At 37.9% G+C, this 20,193-nt stretch overlaps 1 protein-coding gene across 24 annotated transcripts in view; it reads right to left on the reverse strand.

Annotated features, from left to right (window-relative positions):
• Positions 1-20,193, reverse strand: part of ZBTB20 (zinc finger and BTB domain containing 20) — an 865,400-nt gene that overhangs the window by 391,596 nt on the left and 453,611 nt on the right. For all 24 annotated transcript variants that reach the window (XR_011464022.1, XR_011464033.1, XM_070369724.1 and 21 more), the window contains one exon: positions 10,490-10,537. The gene's annotated coding sequence lies outside the window, so the exon portion shown is untranslated. The remainder of the gene's footprint in view (positions 1-10,489; positions 10,538-20,193) is intronic.

Here is a 20,193-nt window from a genome sequence, read left to right on the forward strand (position 1 = left end):
TGGGGCATAGACACTGCGAAATCTGATCCAGCACAATCTGACGTAAAGAATGGTTGAGGAAAGCTTAGATGGACATCTTACTAAATTATATTCCACAGAAAGTGTCTCTGGTTCCTACAAGCAGTCAAACTTTGGGGTAACAAATCCTGACACTGTCCAGCTAAGAAACAGAAAAATGATTTGCTCATGGGCCTATCTGATTCTCTGGCTATGAAGTCAAGATTGGACTCTTAGCAGTTCTTATGAAAATCCTGACACTCATTCACCAATTATCTTCTAGGAATTGATGTGTATTGCTCTCCTTGTGTTTCAGGACAGAAATCTTTGAATTGCTTTAGGGAGTTTTTCCAAAAACAGTGATGTAGTTTTGCACCATTTTGTCATGACTGGGCCTACTGAAAATTTCCTGACATTCTGAATTCATGGCAATAATATTTGTGCTGTTGTAGCTGGTTTGTATTTTTTTATTGTTGTTTTGTATTAAAGTAGAGGAGAAATAAGAAAAGGTTAAGGATTGCATCTAAATGTATTAAGCTTGAAGGCTTCAACATAAATGAAAAGATTTATAGAAAGTTATTAAGACCTTTAAGTTTCTATAAAAATTTCATCATTGCTGACAATATCTACTCTCATTAACTCTGCCCAAGCAGTTCTTGTGTTGCTGTAAGGCTGCAGGTGAGTTTATTTTACAATTTACCAAGCAGTATAGGAGTTTTCTGGAGAATTTTCATTGGAGGCCCAAGGTTAAACAATATATATTTTTATGGTTACAAGAGAACATATATATACTCTTCTCTCTTCTATCATAACATATAAGGAAATAACTATTCTTAATCCGTAGAAACTGTGGTGGTGGTGATGTGGGTACATTACGGCCCTTTATATGAACATATGTAACTTCTCTTTGACCATGAGTGGACAAGTCTTTTTAAAAGTTCTGGGGGGTGGGGAAGAGCTCCAGGGACCACGTGGGCTCTGTCAGTAAGTTCCAATCTGGGACATCAAATCCAGTTGCACAGAAACCAAATGTCAATATTTACAAAACTCTTTCCATCTTATATCCTGCTTCCTTTTCTTTTTATGCTTTCTCGTCCCCTTTCTTTCCTCTCTTTTCTTTGATCCTCTTTTTCACTCTATTCCATTTGCTCTCATTTTTCTCCTGCCCACAGTCTGTACATTCTGAAAGAGGATTCAGTGATGGAAAAGAAAGGGCCTCAAACAAAGCTGTCCTCCAAGACAGAGCACTCTGGAGGGAGGTGGCTGGAGACTTGGGCCAAGCCCAAGGACTAGTGCTCAGAGCCCTGAGACTCTCAACTGAAAGAAAGCATTAGGCTTCTTCAGGCTTGATGGTTGTATGAAGCGTCCGGATTTCAAAGCTTTCCTGGGCTGACAAGGACTTGCTAATTTCAAACATTCTAACCAATTACTCTCACAAAGAACTCTGGACAATAATCAGAGGAGTAGGGTGGGAGTGCTGGGGAGGAACGGCCCTGCAGGTTTCACTCTGCTGCTCTGCCCCTCACCATGGAGTCCACACTCTGCTCCATGAGTAAATAAAGACAGTGAAAAATACAAATGTGCTCAATGGGTCCTCCTGGCTGTCTTGTTCTCAGTAATGGGATACATAGGGACCCTGTCCTGCATTTAGTCCAGTAATTTCTGATGGTGTTAATTAAAAACTTTTGATGCTGATTTGAATGGAAAATACCTCAAACAGTGTTTTCTTTATTGAATCACAAGTTCCGAGCCATGGATTATTAGGTTAAGCTCTGTCATCAGTGAGACCAATATAAACGCTTTTCATACCATCTGCTTTGACAAATAATAATAATAATAATGATAGTGATAAATGAGAAAGAAGAGAAACCATTTGGATTGACTCTTTTATTTTAACCTGTTTTTTAAAGGACTAAATTGAAAATCTGTGTCCCTGAATGTGGAACATATGATTTTTTAAAAATCTTTTTTTTTCAAATCCTTGCAGAACATTCAAATCACCCAATGTTCCAGGACCTGAATTTTTTATATTTTAAAATGGGGAAAGCTGCTTAAAATAAGTGAATCAGCTGCTAAGTGATTTCTCTCTGTCTCTTTCCCTACTCTCCCTTTCAAAAGGCTGGAAAAATACTTAAAATGGTGTATGCAGTTGATATGTGCTGCTTAAGAAGCTTAATATAATTACGGAGGACTCAGACTTTCTATTTAAATACAAGATAGGCAAGGGCAATAGAAGCTGAGTTATGAGTATGCATCTCTTGTGAGGTATGGGGAATGTTTCCAAACGTTTAATCCACTGAGCAAGGTAAGGGTGCAAAGCAGTTATCCACAGGTTTCTCTATCCTCCTGGAAACCTGAGAAATCCAGAGAGCAATGTAAGCGGATCATGTGACAGATGCTGTGCAGGAAGGAAGCAGGCGAAGAAAACTCCACTCTGCAACCCAAAGCTTTTGTGAAGCACTAAGCATACCACCAAAACATCCTGATTGATTTCTAAGATTTGTCTCCAATTTTGTTTTTAATTTTCACTTTACACCAAGGCTTGAAGTCTTGGACACCTAGTTTGAGAGTTCCCTTGCATATCGCCTCACAGATGACATCTTTTCTTTTTCTCTTCTGTGTTTCCATATACCTATCATTTTCCATTTCCTAACCTGTTTATTCAAACTGTCTGTAATATTATCTGAATCCTTGAAAGACCACAAGATTTTCCTTCTTCATCCTGAAGGTCTTCATCACTCATGCTCTTGTTTTGATTTACAGATCTCTACCAGTGGACAATTCTGAAAGAGATGGGAATACCAGACCACCTGATCTGCCTCTTGAGAAACCTGTATGCAAGTCAGGAAGCAACAGTTAGAACTGGACATGGAACAACAGACTGGTTCCAAATAGGGAAAGGAGTACGTCAAGGCTGTATATCGTCACCCTGCTTATTTAACTTCTATGCAGAGTACATCATGAGAAATGCTGGGCTGGAAGAAGCACAAGCTGGAATCAAGATTGCCGGGAGAAATAGCAATAACCTCAGATATGCAGATGACACCACTCTTATGGCAGAAAGTGAAGAGGAACTAAAAAGCCTCTTGATGAAAGTGAAAGAGGAGAGTGAAAAAGTTAGCTTAAAGTTCAATATTCAGAAAACTAAGATCATGGCATCTGGTCCCATCACTTCATGGGAAATAGATGGGGAAACAGTGGAAACAGTGGCAGACTTTATTTTTTGGGGCTCCAAAATCACTGCAGATGGTGACTGCAGCCATGAAATTAAAAGACGCTTACTCCTTGGAAGGAAAGTTATGACCAACCTAGACAGCATATTCAAAAGCAGAGACATTACTTTGCCAACAAAGGTCCGTCTAGTCAAGGCTATGGTTTTTCTAGTGGTCATGTATGGATGTGAGAGTTGGACTCTAAAGAAAGCTGAGTGCCGAGGAATTGATGCTTTTGAACTGTGGTGTTGGAGAAGACTCTTGAGAGTCCCTTGGACTGCAAGGAGATCCAACCAGTCCATTCTAAAGGAGATCAGCCCTGGGTATTCTTTGGAAGGACTGATGCTAAAGCTGAAACTCCAATACTTTGGCTACCTCATGCGAAGAGTTGACTCATTGGAAAAGACTCTGATGCTGGGAGGGATTGGGGGCAGGAGGAGAAGGGGACGACAGAGGATGAGATGGCTGGATGGCATCACCGACTCGATGGACGTGAGTCTCAGTGAACTCCGGGAGTTGGTGATGGACAGGGAAGCCTGGAGTGCTGTGATTCATGGGGTTGCAACGAGTCGGACACGACTGAGTGACTGGACTGAACTGAACTGAACTGAAAGAGGATGAAGTTCTCCATAAAGGCTAAGCGCTTTGGCAAGTCTTCTTTCCTTCCCTCCCTCACCACAGGCTGCATTGACCTCACTCTCTTGGAAAAGTTTGCAGAATTGGCCTCCTAGCCTGGTGGGACATGATATGATCCTTCAATAATGACAAAGACAATGATAAAAATAACAGAAAATACTCACAAAGCAGGTGAAGCACAAAGCAGGTGAAGGGAATGCATAGGGCAACAGAACTAAAACTCCAAAAGGGAAACAGGCGTGACCAAACCACCATCCGAACTCCCTTGTTCACAGAATTTATGATTTTGCTCCCAGAGAAAATAGATAGGTGACATTGTCTATAAAGAACTAGTAAATGTAAATTAACAGATATGAGGCAAATGAACGCACTTCATGATGATTTCCAGCTGAAATGATCTTTTTTTTCCTAGAGACCAAGTTTTTGTTAAACTTAATCCTTACTCTCTTCCTTCCCCAGCAGCAGAAACATCTGGTCGGTTTTAGATTCCCCTTGGATTTCCAACTTCAAAGGGAATTATAAAGAATAACAAATTCATGTACCAGCAGTAAAAAAAAAAAAAAAAAAATTAGAGCAGCAGGAGAGAATGGTAAAATTGTCCTTATTTGACTGCTAGTGACAGGCGCCACAGGCAGAACTAGGAGAAAAGACAAAGGCAGGCTCACCGGGTGACAACCTGAGTTCCTGGAAGAGACTGAATCTTTGGCTATACTCAAATATGCACAGGCTCTTACAAACTCAAAGGAATTTTCTCCTTGTGTAAGTGAAAAAGTATAAAGAGTTAGGAAAGTTAAAAAAAAAGAAATGGGTTCACATGTACCTGTCACGTAGTAAGCATCAACAAAAGTTTGTTGAAAGAGTGATCAGGAGACAATTGTAAAGATTCACTTAACCTCTGGGTTTTTAACTTAATTTACAGAAAATGGTATGAGTTCTGATTTCACGAAGGGCTGGACAAGCCATCCCAGAAATAACTCAGGCTCCTAAGAATCCACTAGATCGATCATGTCCTCATAGAAGATCAGACCTCCCAGGGTTTCCAAAAAAGTCTGCTTCTTCCTTGCTCTGGTTCCTTATTAAAGGATGGGCAGAAATCAAAGTCCTACCAGAGTGGAGGAATAGAGTTTGAATGAACTATTGATAACTGTAGTTGTGCCAACTTGTGCTTGACAGCACTTTATAGAATTGGATTTATCTTTCTCCTCTGTCATTTTCTTAGCAAAATTGAAATATACATCTTAGAGTGTAGGTCTTGATGTAATCAGAAATTAGAAAATGAGAACAATTAAAGAAAGTACAATTTTGCCATTGTAATTACCCCTTACAAATAGCCTTTCCTCTTTCCTGTTTTATGTGCATTGTGTACAACAACAATAAACAGATATGATTATCCAATCAACTTGTTTGTGCATAAAGAGAGAGAAAGAGTTAAAAGCTAACGTGTCTTTAAGTAAGTAATTATATAAGTCTTTAAACTTAGCATTCAGCGGTTATAGATCTCCACATCACAAATACATTAGGTTGATTCATAGTGAAAGCATTAGTCACTCAGTCAAGTCCAACTCTTTGCGACTCCAAGGACTGTCACCCACCAGGCTCCTCTGTCCATGGGATTCTCCAGGCAATAATAATGGAGTGGGTTGCCATTTCCTTCTCTAGGGGAGCTTCCCAACCCAGGGATCAAACCAGGGTCACCGGCAATTTTTGCAGGCAGATCTTTTACTGTCTGAGCCACCGGGGTTGGTTGATTCATAGAATGGCCATCAAAAACTCAAAAAGCAAATGACTTCTGATAAAAAAGTATACATCAATGGCATCTTAAGAATATTTCATAGAGTAGGATAAAATAATAGAATCAGTTCTCTATGGAGCCCAGCATGATTTGCTAATGGAGTAGTCCCCTCAAAAGTGGACCATCTCAAAGGAAGTTCTATATATCATAGACTTTGAGTAATCTCTAGTGAAGGATGAAACAATGAAGACTTCGCATTTCCAATGTAAAAGAACTGAGCTGGCTGCAAAGTCATCTCCTTAAATATCTTTGCCTTGAATGGAGTCTTCATCCTTCTCTCACCCCTCCAGGTAAGGGAGAGAATCACCAAAGTTATCTCAGTAAAAGCATGCTGTAACTCCCATCCTTGTGTTAATTGTGCATGATTATATGTTATGTGTCTAATAAAATTTATCCAAAAAATATGCCAACTTCTTCAAAGATGGGTCTGGTGGTATGAACAAAACATTTTTTTTTTTCCTTTTGTAACTATCTGTATTTAAGTCTAAATTAAAGTCTTGGCTTGATGGGGGCATTTGCAAAAAATTTCCTGCCCTATTTAAGTAGAATCATTCAACCATGATTTTGAACTATACTACAGGGAAGGATATAGAGAATATGGAATACTACTTTATTTCAAGAAAGGTTGTTTTATAGCAGATGTAAGAACTGAATAAACACCAGACCCCAAGGCCAAGCATAAGAATATGCCACACACACACACACCAAGAATCAAACACTATTATTAAGCATAGTAGTAATAATAATAGTATCTGTTATTGTGATGAGACACTTAAGGTTCACTTGGGCATAATGAATAATACTTTAGCCAGAAAGAACTATGGGTAAACTTCCTCTTCTCCCTAAAACCCAGTTTATAGTCTAGGTTTATATGACATGAGCTATATAACCCAACACCACATGTAAGAGAGAATGCAGGAAAAAGTGAAAATTTATGCCTTTATTTCAGTTGTTGTGTTGGCAATATCAATCTTAAAATAATGATGAAAAGTTAACTCTTTCCAAATATGGGTATTTTGGGTTATGGTGAAATAGCAGTAGCTTTAAAACAGTATAGTAGCTAGATCCTACCTATCTTTTCCTGGAATGCCCACTTCAACACCAAGCTGTCAGATACATTCCTGAACTTTTGAAGACATTATAATGATGGTAATGTCAGGCCAGGATAAAGAAAAGCAGAAATGATCAGAAGACTGAGGGGAAAAAGACATGAGATGGAAAAAAAAAATAGTTCGTATTGTCGACACCATCCAGTCTAGCAATTTTTACAGATGCTTTCTGTTTGCTTGAGACAGTTTATTGCTTATGTTATTTCTTCTGTTCCTTTTTTTTTCCATGTGCTTTCCTCCACCAACTTTGTTCAAAACTATTTTGTATGTGTCCATACTGCAAACCCTCATATCTTTCTAGATTTAGTGCAGTGGAAGAACTCTTATTTTTCCTCTAAGGGTTAAGACACATCAATATTCCAGCTACTCACTTCCAAGGCCAATGGAAAATGTGCTCCTAAGATTAAATAGACCTGAGTAACACATAAATCCAGTTTATACTGATGCAGGATGGTACACAGTTACTCACATCCTGAATCTCTGATGAGTGGAATACACCTGTTGGAACCGTCACTGACCTGCAGGTCATAGACAGCCAGGCAGGATAAAACCTTTACTACTGGTCCTCTGCGGACAGCCTCGTTGCATGAAGCATTCATCCTTGTGGATTTGGGTGTATAGGAGGTGGTCTAGCTATAGGAAACTGACTTGAGGCTCTTTAAATATTCTGAGGATAAACTAGAGTAATACACATAGGCACAGAGGCAATGAGTATCCCTTGTTCTGCAATGCACCATCTCCATCTATGCCCACTTTCCCAGACATAGTGCTTTTTTTTGAAAAATTATTCAGACTATTAATGTATAATTCCTCCGTTTTCAGACTTCTTAAGTGTCCCCTTAGGAAGCAGCCTTTTGTTTTGGCCAATTAAAACAAACAAAAAATACCTATAAATGTTTAAATCCGGTGTTACATTTGGTTTAAGTAGCTTCGCCATATTTATCTAGGATGTGTTGGGTGCAGCCACGCTGGACTTCTCAGTAGTCAGAAGGTTACGTTTCCTTTCACCTCAAATATGGAATTATATACAGCATAGGAGATATCCAATGATGAGTGTAGTTAGTGTGGTATTGATCTGGCATGCAAATCATCATCCTAAGTTTGAGTCAAAGAAAAAAAAAACACCCCCCCCAAAAAAAACCCCCAAAAAACTCATCCAAGAAACCTAGCCAAACTTGTAAAATATCTCTGTAGTCAACTAAATTGCCCTTTGGCTTACAGATGTGCATAAAAATGTTTTGAAACACATGTCTGAGATTTTATGATCAATGTTTACATTTCAGAAAATATGACAGTAATACTCAGAAGAAAAATACTCCTCTATATAATGATCTGAATGTTTTTAACATGAAAATGTAGAAGGTTCTAATGGGCCTGAAATATTGATGGGCTAAATGCTATAATGACTGGGGTTTGCTTCAGAAAAACATGGAGGGAGCACAGGAAAACAACAGGGCATGGCTTTAGTCACTGCACAAGCTGGGTCCTGAGCACATGGGATTCATGGTAGCGATCTGCCTACACTCAAGTATTTCAAATTGTTCACATAAACGATTTAAACATTTATCCTGATTTGAACTTTCATTTACTCACAATTTATTGACTGATTCATTTACTTTTTATATATAAGATTATGGAAACAAAAAATGAAAACAAAAATAAGAAAATACTCTTGGACATTTAGGTGAAGTAAGCTATTCTTCAGAAACAGTATATATTTATTTAAAATGATGGTTATAAGGACTATGTAATTACATGTAGAATTCTTAGGTTAAATTTTGAAAGCAGGATATAAAATTATATGGAAAGTATGATTACAGCATGTTTTAAAAAATATATCCTCAGGGGAAAATGAGAGTAAAGAAATATATCAAATGGTTATTAATGGTTGGATTTAAATTATAGAAATAATTACTTTAATTTTTCTTCATTTTACTCCAATGTGTTTTTTCAAATTATTTTATAAGCATGTATCATTTTAAAATGAAAATAAATATTTATTCATTAGTGGATAAGATGTGCTCTCCTTTCCGAAGGAGCTTTTCATTTACTAAAACAGAGAATCTACAAACACCCAGCATTGCCCTGATAGTTTAAATCTTCATACCTAGATGTGAAATACACCCATCAGATTTTATCTGATCATAGAAACATAAAGAGCTTTCTGTGTGTTGGATAGAAATAGGAGAGGAACTGGTTTTTTTGCAAGCCAGAAAACGTGTGAAATTCAGGCCATTTTGTGATGAGATCACTTCACAATGAGTGCAAAGGGAATGACTAAAGTTACCCAATGAGCCTCTCCCTTGAGTTCTAAACATTCACACTGATAGGAGTTTCTTTTCGGGCAGCATAACAAGCAAAGTTTGAAGTGAGAGTAGGGAGTCACAACCTAAAGGCTTGTGCCCTTCACTGGCAAGATGGGTACCTTTAGAGAGACAGATAGATGTACAATAGAACTAGAAACAAAAATAAAAGAAGAAACAAAAATGAAGCATTCATCCTTGTGGGTCTGGGTGTATAGCAGGTGGTCTAGCTATGGGAAACTGACTTGAGGCTCTTTAAATATTCTGAGGATAAACTGGAGTAATATACACAGGCACAGAGGCCTATCTGTTGTACAGATAGATGTATAATAGAACTAGAAACAAAAATACAGTGACATCTGTAGATTATGTGCGATAGATATGGAGAGTCTCTGCTAGAAAGCTATCTTTATTACCCAAGAGATTATTTCCCTCATCTTATGCACATTCATACAAACAGAAATCAAGAGTATAGGTGCTAAAAATTTGGTGAATATGATGTTCATAACTAAATAGGCCTGGCCAGGGCCAGGCAGAATATATTCAGATGTCAGGCAAGTCACCCTTTCACTCTTTCCTCTCTGGTATAACTGTCAATTCATTTCTATGCAGGCTAATCTCTAGTACACTCAACTCTTTCAGGTCCTGTCTTGATGATGTTCTACCAATATTCCCTCAGTCCAGACCTGCACTCTCCTCCCAGCCACTGAACTCTCAAGAATTCCTGAAACTCTGAATTTTAAAACTTTACAAATTCTCACAAGACACATAGACTCGTTTCAAACCTAGGTTCCCTTGCAGCCTTGATGTTGATCCTCTTACTTAACTGGTAATGTTGGTGGTAGTGGTGAGGGTTTCATGTCCCTTGTGTTTGTGGGTATACACAGGAGCAATCATTGATTCACATGAAGCAAATGCATTTCAAATTTGTAGCATATCATCAAATAATAGCAGGTAATTCAACACATCATAAAATATGTTTGGAGAATTTTGTCTGCATAAGGCAAAAACACTCAGTGTTCCACATGGAAACATCCATGTTCAGCTTCACCAAATCACCTTCTCTGTCCACTCAGGGGACTCCTTTGGAAATAGACATATATTATCTCTGGAGAGTTTTTCAAGCAAGTCCTTTGAATACTTCCCCTCGCCCCTGTGCAGCAAAATCAGTGTAAACCGTCTGCTGAACTCTGTGACAATAGGTTCTTAAGATCATGTTTCTTACCATTCTAAATGATGGTATTTCAAATGAATAAATAGGAAATGGAACAGGTACCCTTCACCAATGTCAAAATACTTTCTGTTCAAATCTAGCATTTGAGGTGGTGGACATGCCACAGCTTTAGGTCTAATTCTTTCTGAGGTTGGGAGAAATATATTTGACTTCTGTGCACCTCAATATTTTGGGTCGCCGTTTAGAGATGATGAAAAGTTGCTTACCAGACAGCAATGTCACGAGGAATATCCAGTTAGTGATAGTGAAGCATTCTGAAATGAAAAGAATATGGTAAAATGTATGACAACATGGCAATCATAGAAAATAACACATTTACTTCTCATTCAGGACACTGGCATACTGACACTATATAAAAATAAAGGATGCTCCCCTTTGGGAATGAAAATACAACTGCACCCTGAGAAAGGGCTTTTGTATTTGCCTGTGTGTTTTAACTTTAAGGCTCTAACCAGTTGTAACCAGTTGTGAAAGACTTGCTGCCTATTTCTGTAATTCACTGTAACTTGTGTTGAGAAAGTTATGTTTTATGGTTAATTATCCATGGTCTGTTTAAAAAAATAAATCAAACCATTGTGAACCACCAGGATTTGCAGCTCCATTTGAACTTCACTGTACTTTTGATTAAACATTTTGTAAATAAAAACAAACTGGTTTCTCCTTGTTTGGGGTTGTTTGTTCCTTGTGTTCTGGATATAAATATTGTGGCAAGAGTGGTGGAACAAGCTATGGATTATTTACCCCTGGTTTCATGAGTTGTGAGTTACTGGCCTTATCCTCTTTCATGTGTATAAATAAATGTATAGCATTATATTCCAAGTCCTGTAAGACAACTGGAATGAGTGAACTGAAACCTTTTAAAACCAAAACCTTTTATGCTAAGTCACAGAGCAACAAAACAAACCCCAAATTAACATTTAAAAAGCTTCTACTGTGGAGAAACAAAATCCCCAAATATTATATAATCTGCATTTTAAAAATTGCTTTCCTAACAAGCAGCAAGTCTATCAACAATTCCACATGGAGGTCTTTCCACTGCTTTTATAATGGAGATGCCATAGATGGTTTTACCAGAGATCACCTCCCACCCACAATATCACCATCAGAATGAAGCCCTGAAAATAACCAGAATGATAACTTAAGCCAAAATTAATTTAGAAAGATCAGGAGTTACTGTAGCTAAAGATAATGAAACATTATAAAAGAAGAATTCTGTATAAAACTTGTCATCATCCTATGACTTATATAAATAAAAGAAGCCTAAAAAATAATTGCCTAAGCAAAGTGAGTAAAGTCAAGATTCAAAAGACCCTGTGGCAGAGTGTAAGAGGAGTATATTTGAGACCCATAATCATATGGCCCTAACATTGCATTTGAACTCAATAAGGATCCCTAAAGTACCTTGCGCAAAATTATGTTTGTTAAACGATCCAATGGTCTGTGCATCACTGACCATTAAAAAGGACCTCCAGGAAAGATATAAAATTTCTTTCTGCAATTTGTTATTTTTTTAAAAAAGATAGAGACAGGATAATAAGGGCTTTCTTATAAAATGGGGTGGTCGTCCCTGACTGAAGTTTGAAGAGCACTGTATTTGATCTCATCTGACCCCTTTATTACTATCATGGCTTACTGCTTACTTGCATAAGCACTAAGAGGGGACAGTCACTGCAGCTCACCAAAATATTCAGGTAAAATATTCCTAAAGCAGCTACTGTGTGCTGGGCACAACTAGAGTGATTCATGTTGAAAGAGTATAAGTTAGTGACTGAGGTTCTTGTTGCAACATTTAAAAATATCTATTACTATTGCCAATAGCAAAGAGAAGCCAGGTTTACCCTAAGAGTTGTAAAGGACTTCTAAAAAATTAGAAGAAATTTAAATTTTGCCCTATCTTCCTGTATGCCTGGAAATAGAAAGTTTAGGCTTGCCAACCCTTCCTAGGCCTGGATCCCATACTGCAGAAGAAAAGCTAGAAGTAGCTTACAAGTTCCCAGGGCCATGGTTACAACCAAAAAAGAGTGCTGTTCCAAAGAAGCTGGAATTAATGGGGCATTGAAAGGTCAATTCTTCCCTAAGTATGTTTCAGAGAGTGCGAAAATCAACTGAGAGGGAATTGAAAGTTATTCTGAAAAACTGAGGCAGGAAAAAGTCCAAATATGTTTTACTCAAAGACATTTTCCCTACTCTTTTGATAACCAGATAGCTCCAAATATTTTTGACAATCAAGAAAATGCTCCTCCATAGAGGAATAAGGTTTCATTTAAATTCAAGCAAACCTATTTGAAAATCAGGGTATTCTAAATGATTCCCTATATACAGAACTGTAGACCAAAACTAAGTGTTTGGCTACAGATTAATCATGTTAAAATTACATTATAAAGAAACATTTTACATGGTGCAGTATTCAATTTGATAATCAAGTACACACATACAAAACTGCCTATTGGAATCCACACTTACCTACAACTGAGAAAACCACAATTCAAAAAGATTAATGCACCCCAATGTTCATAGCAGCACTATTTACAAAAACCAAGACATGGAAACATCCTAAATGTCCATTGACAGATGAATGGACAAAGATATGGTATATTTATATAGTGAAATACTACTCAGTCATAAAAAGAATGAAATATTGCCTTTTGCAGCAACACGGATGGACCTAGAGATTATCATACTAAGTGAAGTAAGCCAGACTGAAAAAGACAATATCATACGATATCACTTATATGTAGAATCTTAAAAAAAAATGATACAGATGAGTTTATATTCAAAACAGAAATAGATGCAAAGACATAGAAAATAAACATGGTTACCAAAGGGGAAAGGGGGAAAGAGATAAATTAGGATTTGGGGATTAATATATACTCACTATTATATATAAAATGATAACCAACAAGGACCTGCTGCACAGTAGCAGGGAACTATACTCAATATTTTATAATAATATATAATGGAAAATAATCTTAAAAAGAATTATATATAACTAAATCACTTTGCTGTATAACTGAAATTAACACAACACTGTAGATCAGCTATACATTAATAAAAAAGATTAAAAATATGAAGGACACAGAAAAGATATATGTGTAAATATATATGTGAATATCTTGCTTAAAGACTAGAATATTGTGACCAATTTTCATTATGTTTCACAAACAAATCTGTCTGAATTATAGATTATTTCAAGGAAAAAAAATCTGAAAGGAAATGTATTTACAAAATACTTAAAAAACATATGCTAGCTTAATCATTATTCATATTCAGACAACAAAAGATGTGCCCATGTCATCATACATACAGAGATACTACAACCCCAGTGATCTTGATCATTCAGTTGTTACAACAGTGAACCACATATTTAGATAATGAAACCTGAAAAACCAGACAAAACTCTCCTGGCTTTGATTTTTATCTTTATGCACCAGGCTTTTCCATACAAAAGGAATCCAAAATTCAATAGCTAACATATAAGAGAAAGTCAAACAAACTAGGAAATAGCCTGAATCTTTCATAAAAAGTAGAGAAAAATCTACCTTCTTCCTTTAGTAAATCAAATGAACCAATTCCATAAGGCCTTACCATCCAGAAGTAAAGAATGATCTAAAGGAATGATACTGATCCCAAATACACAGTGATCAAGAGCTTCAGTAGTTCCTACTCAGATCCATCCTCTCTCCGGCCCCGTTTCACCTTTCCTGATTGCATTAAGAACCCTCAGAACTACTAGCACACCACTCCTTACATACCTGATCTTTCCTCTAGCAGAAATCTCAGAGTGCCTAATGCTGTGCTCACTAGCATTTTGTATCTATTTGAAAACCATTTGATAGGCAGAAGCTGAAAGGGAAGAACAAAACAAACCTCCAAAGACCTCTAAACTCCCTCATCAGACAAATGCCTGGTGCCCAGAGGACATCAGCCAGTTAAGTTGAAACAAAATATTGTAACCGGGAAGGAAGACTGATAAACCTCCTACAAATCTCACCATGTCCCCATTTGGGAAGGGAGTTACTCCAGTGAAAAAGTAGGGGGTATAGCAAAGAAGTGAAGAACAACAACAACAAAAAACACTTTATTATACATCGGAGACTTAAAGGCAGTGCAATGATCCAAAGGTGTTCCAGGGAATAGTGCGACAGAAAGTTCTAAATGAGAATTCCAGAAACTACAAGTTCTTAAATGGATCTGTTATTTAAGGGATGAATTCTGTAGGGAGTTTGAATTAAGTGTCTGCTGTAGCATCTAGATGTTTTCTCTTTCATTAAGACTTTGGGGTTTGAATATACTTTGTCATGAGAAAAAAAACTGTAGGGCTTTATCCAGCCCCCAAAGTAAAAAGCAAGAGAAAGACAGGGTTTATATAACCAGCTTTTTACATAAATATTACATCAGGATACATTTCAAATGAAAACACACACATACACACACACAGCTGTCTTCCTTATCCTTTCTATTTTAAAATTCATTTCTTACTTTAAATGTTGTTGATTTTTCACAAAATAAGTAAAAACCAAGTCAGCATTAAACACCTCAGAATAATTTTAGTCTTATGTTACCTGGAAAATTTACCACATCATGGAGGGTCACAAAATCTTGATTTAAAGCCAGTGAAGGCACTGACAATTATGGGATGTTTTGCTGCAGCTCAGGGCAACTAGAAATGGTCATGAATGTTAGCTAACTCCCTTCTCAACAGTCTGAAAAAAGGGAAAAAAAACTGTAAGTTTTCCCCATCTGTTATTTCCTTTTTTTTTCTTTTTGGCTGTGGAAAAGTAAAATTATGCAAGAGCTTTTGAATGTAAAGGCTGTGTGTGCTTTTTCCCTTTTTGTCTCTGTGTACCGGTTATGCGATGTTGCGTAACTGAGTACAGAGTAGGCGGTTAGCGTTTACTATTGATTTACACTATGCCATCTAATGAATTCAGAACACTAAAAAGAAAGGAGCAGGAAGGCAGGGAAGAAAAAAGAGAAAGAGAGAAACAGGGAGAGGGAAAAAGGACCAAACAGAGGGGAGAGAGTAACAGTCAATTAGAGAAACAATTCTAACATCTGGAATAGCTTCATTCTTATTACCTTTAGCTCTGATTTTCAGTTATTGTTCAGGTCTCAGAAAAACGGATTTGAGTTAGTGACCCCAATATTCTGATCGTATGTCTAATGAGGATTACTGGCAGGAGAGTGCCTGAAAGTACTAATGTGTCAAATCACTTGAAAGCAATTCCACTACACTGTCAGACTTCTCCATATGCTCCTGTTGTCATTCTCTCGATACCTTTGGGAATCCATACCTGTGCTAGCCAGTGCTATGGTCTAACTAGTTTACCTAATAGCAAACGTCATTTGAAAAACACACAGAGATATCACCAGGGCAAAGAGAAATATCTTCAGTTTTACCCTTCCCCTTTAAAAATACATGAAGAATGCATATGGAAATCTTTGAATAGGTCACTATTTTACTTTGGAAGAACGTATAAGTGGAAGTCGCTCAGTCGTGTCCGACCGACTCTTTTGAGACCCCATGGACTATACAGTCCATGGAATTCTCCAGGCAAGAATACTGCAGTAGGTAGCTGTTCCCTTCTCCAGGGGATCTTCCCAACCCAGGGATCGAACCCAGGTCTACTGCACTGCAGGCGGATTCTTTACCAGCTGAGCCACAAGGGAAGCCCTGGAAGAAGATATATACACATTATTTGACTAAATAGAACAGCCCAATATAGGGCAATGAAAGAGAAACAGTCAATGAGAAAAGATTCTAAACTGATGAAGATGCTTGTAAGAGAAATTTCAATAATTTCTAATATTGTGTTTATGGAGAGCACCTAAAATTAACTTTTGATATGGATGACTACAGACATCTCCAGTCCTCTGAGCCTGTCTGATGCTTCTTGTGCCACATAATGAGTTCCCAAAGCTGAGGCTAGAAAGTATGGGTGAAGTTGACAGTGCTGCTAGGCACAGGACCATCCTGTACCTGAGTACCCTCCTATGGCTGAGGACAATCACTAAGATATAAAAAGAAATAGAAATTCTCTTTATTAGCAGCCAGTTAGAGAGCAAGGCAGTACCCTTCTTGAATGTGTTTGTAAATGGTGACTAGAAAAAAAATCACAGGAGGTCACCTAAAGGAAAGAACAAGAGTTTAAGGTTACATTTCTGATCCTCCAATGTTCTCTTTTCTCCCATTTCAGCTTAGAAAATAAAAATAGATGCCTACTCCATCCGTTTTTCAAGGATGATTCAATGACTGGCAGCCATGTGCACACAGTTTATACCTAGTACCTAGCACAGTGCTTCAGAGAAGGCAATGGCACCCACTCCAGTACTCTTGCCTGGAATATCCCATGGATGGAGGAGCCTGGTAGGCTGCAGTCCATGGGGTCGCTAAGAGTCGGACACGACTGAGCGACTTCACTTTTACTTTTCACTTTCCTGCATTGGAGAAGGAAATGGCAACCCACTCCAGTGTTCTTGCCTGGAGAATCCCAGGGACGGGGGAGCCTGGTGGGCTGCCATCTATGGGGTCGCACAGAGTCCGACATGACTGAAGTGACTTAGCAGCAGCAGCAGCACAGTACTTGGTACATTCTCTATGTTCAGCAATACTTGTTGAAACAGTAAACTGGTTATGGAAGAAAGAGCCCAGTAGGAATAGTATACTAGAAAAGCCTCAGAAAACATATGTCAAAGATTTACAGAAAATCTTAGGCTGTGCTTAGACTGTAAACACAAAATAATGATGTAGATAAAGTGTCAAACAGTTATTTGGGATCAGTTGACTTCAGTTTCATTTTATTAGAAACAAAGCTTAACAAAATTGCAATACTAGTAATATCAGCAAAGTTTTGTGTTCATTTCCACCATCCCTTTGGACTATTTTTCATTTCAGTCTTGGGCACAGAAAAATCCATTTTAATTTCCATGGACACATTCTAAAGGAAAAGTCATGGGATAGCAACATAATTCATCTTTTAAAAAATCCTGAGAAGAATGCAGCCATTTAGTAATGGGGGAAAATATAGCTTTTTGTTGAAGGGCAAGGCAGGTTGAGTTTTGATTAGGTTATGTAAATTTAAATTAATAGAAGGGCAACCAAGAATGTACTGATTTCCATTTTCTTGGTTACACAGGAGTTTTAAATTTCTGGATTAGAAAGTCAGAAATGCCATCTTTCAGCTAATTGGTGAATAAGACCTTTAGAAAAAGAGTTGCAAGTATAATATTCCAGTTGAAGATTTAACTAAAAGTGTGTTTGGCAATGGTAGCCATAGCACTTTCTATAAAGTGGGGCTACATTCTTATTAACTCATCTGGGACTAAGCATGTACAAATCAGTAAAAACTTCCCAAAGTTTTTTTTTTTTTTTTTTATCATTAGTATGATCTAATCTAATTCAGAACTTCCTTCATCAAGCATCCAAGCAGCAGGTCAACAAGATTATTCCATGTGCTGCTTCATTTCATGGATTCTTAAAAGTGGATGAGACTATGCCTGGACCCTTTACTTTGTATGTGAAGATTATGATGCTCAGAAGGTAATTTTCTCAGGAGTTTATATTTTGAGACAGAGCTGAGACTTGTACCTAAGGCTCACAGCTCATTTCTCCACAGGACAGAGTAAGTCAAAGTTGCATAAAGTGAATCTTATTTTAAATGATATAAACAGAGATTTCAAAAGATTTTTTATAAGATAAAGACTACTTACATTATATAAAATGTTCCCCTCAAAGCTATCTTATAATTTTCCATCTTTAATCGGAGTCTCCTCTTCCTCCCCTTTTTCTTCCTCCTTATTCTTTAGACCTTTGGACTGAGTCTCTCTTACTCTGTTTCTCACTCATTTATCTCTATACCTGGCTTTACCTGGTGACTCAGATAGTAAAGAATCTGCCTGCAATGCAGGAGCCCCAGCTTCAGTTCCTGAGTTGGGAAGATCTCCTGGAGAAGGAAATGGCTACCCACTAGATTCTTCTTGCTTGGAGAATTCCACGGACAGAGGAGCCTGGTAAGCTATAATCCACGGGGTTGCAAAGAGTCAGATGTGACTGAGTGACTTACACACACTGGCTTTAAAATCTTCCCTTTTTCTCACTTTTTATCTGCTTCTACATTTATTTATTAGTCTTCTTCATAAAAATGATTTCTTTTTTTAAATGTGTTTTGAGAGTCTCAGAAATCTTAAAGGATGAAAAGGTTTGGGTTTAGCACTATACAACAAATAGGTATTTGGTATACATTTAAATGTTTTATAAACTGAAACAAGGTGCTGACAACCTGAGGGTAACCTACAGCTATAGACTTTGCCTGTGTGTCCAGACCTCCAAACTGCTGGGGAGGAAAGTGAGCCTTGTGTTACAGGAATCTCATTCAAGATAGAGAGCAAAGGCTCACAATCTCCAGACATGACCACTCATTTTTCTATCACATCAGTTTCCTTTTCTTTCTTTCTATTCCTCAGTCAAAACTATTTTGAGACTGATTGTGGCATAGCAGGAAGAGATCTAGAGAAGTTCTAGTGACTTAATGTGGTTTAATGACATTGGCCAAACTCTCAATGCCAGAAAAAGACAGAGAGTTGCATACTAAATCTGCAGATACACAGAAAGTGAAGTCTGAGGAGGTTCAAAGTGAGCTTAGATCTGATAAAGAGATCTCTGTATAACAGGGACATTGCTGCAAGAATCATTTAGATTGTGTCATTGTTTCCTTTATAAAGCTTAACTCCTGTGGGGTTTACAATTCAGTTAAAATGATTGGCTCTAGGCTGAAATGCAGCTGTAGATATCTTAGAGTGGGAGGTGTGTCCCCCCCTCCCCCGCCCCTTCCCTCTCCTGCTTATTCCCTAACAAAGAAGGTATACAGCAACTATTTAGCCATTTCAATGACATCTCCAATACTTTGGCCACCTGATGCAAAGAGCCAAATCATTGGAAAAGACCTGATGCTGGGAAAGATAGAGTGCAGGAGAAGGAGGCGACAGAGACTGAGACGGTTGGATGGTATCACCCAATCAATGGACATGAACTTGAGCAAACTTGAGGGAAGCCTGGCATGCTGCAGTCCATGGGGTAGCAAAGAGTTGGACATGACTGAGCAACCGAACAATAACAATGTCATCTGGATTCTGACTGCACATGCGTGTGTGCTAAGTCACTTCAGTTGTGTCCACCCCTTTGTGACCCCATGGACCGTGGCCTACCAGGCTCCTCTGTCCATGGGATTCTCCAGGCAAGAGTGCTGGAGTGGGTTGCCATTTCCTCCTCCAGAGTTCTTCCCAACCCAGGGATCGAACTTGCATCTTTTAAGTTTCCTGCATTGGCAGGCATGTTCTTTACCACTTGTGCCATTTAGGAAGCCCTTTCTGGCCGCACACCTCGCCCTAAAAAAGAGTAGGTGCTAATCAAGGAGACTAATCTACAGTGAGTGAAAGTGAGTAACATCTACTGTGGAAAGGATATGAAGCGGATACAAGCATGGGCAATAAGTGGGTGTTTTATTATTTCAAAAGGCTTAATGTACATCACTTGGATAGATATTTCATTACACTTTATTGGTATGAATAGGATTCTGGCAATACTTTGGTAAACGTCTACCATTTCTATTTCTTGACTAGAAAACATTATAATTACAGGGTGCAGAAATTCCTGGTGGTTTCCTTAGATCTCCTTCTTTGTAAGCCCATTACCAGGGTAGCTATAATAATCAATAATATTTTAAACACCTTATTCCTATGTCTCTAGCATTGGTTAATGTCTATATCATGATGTTAGCTACAGTGGTGAGAAGGGTTAGGAGGAGGAAGTCCCAGACAGAAGTTAAAATTAATAGGCCAGAAGTAAACTAGCATTTATTGAATACATATTATGTGCTACATCCTTCCATGATATCATTCATTTAATACGAAT

Source organism: Bos mutus, chromosome 1 (genome assembly GCF_027580195.1).
Source record: "Bos mutus isolate GX-2022 chromosome 1, NWIPB_WYAK_1.1, whole genome shotgun sequence".
NCBI lineage: Eukaryota > Metazoa > Chordata > Mammalia > Artiodactyla > Bovidae > Bos > Bos mutus.